The 1587-nt window shown below is 39.4% G+C and overlaps 1 non-coding gene across 1 annotated transcript; it reads left to right on the forward strand.

Moving 5' to 3' along the window:
- Positions 1-375: 375 nt before the first annotated feature.
- LOC141610340 (small nucleolar RNA R71) lies at positions 376-482 on the forward strand. The gene has a single exon (XR_012528243.1). It is a non-coding gene; the product is annotated as a small nucleolar RNA R71 (small nucleolar RNA).
- Positions 483-1587: the final 1105 nt, after the last annotated feature.

Genomic DNA, 1587 nt, shown 5'->3' on the forward strand with positions numbered 1-1587 from the left:
CCCAAAGTTCCACAATTCTCACATATCCCACTTGGGATTGATGAAGATGTTGTCATGGCATTAACATGATGCTTTGGTGATTTTAAGGCTTCTTCAAGTCTAGCCATAGCTTTTTCAAACTTCAAATTGATGGTATCAATGTGAGCACTAAGTTGAGCACCCAATTAAGTAATGGAGTCCACTTCATGCTTTCCTCCTCTAGTAGCCTTGCGAGGTCTACTATATTGTGAGTTATGGACCGCCATTTCCTCAATTTTGTTCCGAGTTTGATTGTCATCAACTTCGGTGAACATTCCATTTGATCCCATGTTGAGAATGTTCCTTGAATCTTCATAAAGACCGTTCCAAAATTATTGTACCAAGAACCACTCGCTAAGTCCATGATGAGAACATGAGCGACAAATTCCCTTGAATTGCTCCCAAGCTTCATACAAGGATTCTTCATCTCTTTTCTTAAAGCCCATAATTTGAGCTCTTAGCATGTTAGTCTTTTCCGGTGGATAGAACTTTTTGTAGAAAGCTAGAGCCAACTTCTTCCAAGAATCAATTCCGAGAGTAGGCTTATCAAGGCTGTTCAACCATTGTTTCGCGGTGCCAATTAAAGAAAAAGGAAATAAGACCCATCGAATTTGGTCTTGAGTTACACCGGTTTGAGAAATCGCATCACAATAGTCGCAAAAAGTCTCCATATGAGAGTGAGGGTCTTCACTAGGCATCCCCCCAAATTGGCTTCTTTCGACTAATTGGATGAATGCGGATTTGGCAATAAAATTTCCGGTTAAGTGTTGTGGTGTGGGAGTACCATTGGGTAGGTTCTCCTCGGTGGGTACGGAATGTGATGAAAATTTAGATATTGTGGGTTGATTTTGTGTTCGATTTTGTGTTGGGTTCTCCTCACCTTCTCTTGCAAAAAGGGTTGATGAACTCAATAGTATTTGGTTGAATGTCTACAACCTCACCGATACCTCTCAAAGTTCTCCTAGCAAGCCTTCTATTGGTTGTCAAAGTCCTTTCAATTTCGTGATCAAAGGGTAACAAGTTACCTTGTGATCTTCTAGACATGCAAAATATCAAACAACTCGAAAATAATTAGAACAAACCTTGAGGAGTTTTACTTTCCCAAGGCAAAGAAAGACACAACTAATAACAATACACGAAAATCTAAATCAATTTAACACCGTCCCCGGCAACGGCACCATTTTTGGTCGTGATCCCTCGTGAGGGTTTAGTTTTCAGTACTTATCGTTAGGACCACCTAGACCAAAACACAATTTATAACTTCACCAACAACTCTACAATTAGTAAAGAGTCAAGTAAAGGTCGGATCCCAAGGGACGGGAATTGAGATGAGATTTCTATTGCAACTAGTGGTGTCTAAGGGTGTCACAATTGGGGTTTGAAGTAGAAGATCACTAAACTAAATAGCAATGAAAGTAAACAATGCAAGGATTCATAGGCTCACATTTCATCAAACATAACATGTGCATAAATTGAGAGCACAACAAGCAAGCAAATAAACTATGAAAGCATATTAATTTAAGCATAAATCATTCCCCATGTTGGTTTCACCTAATTACCCATTAACCC

The sequence above is a fragment of the Silene latifolia genome, chromosome 10 (genome assembly GCF_048544455.1).
Source record: "Silene latifolia isolate original U9 population chromosome 10, ASM4854445v1, whole genome shotgun sequence".
Taxonomy (NCBI): Eukaryota; Viridiplantae; Streptophyta; class Magnoliopsida; order Caryophyllales; family Caryophyllaceae; genus Silene; species Silene latifolia.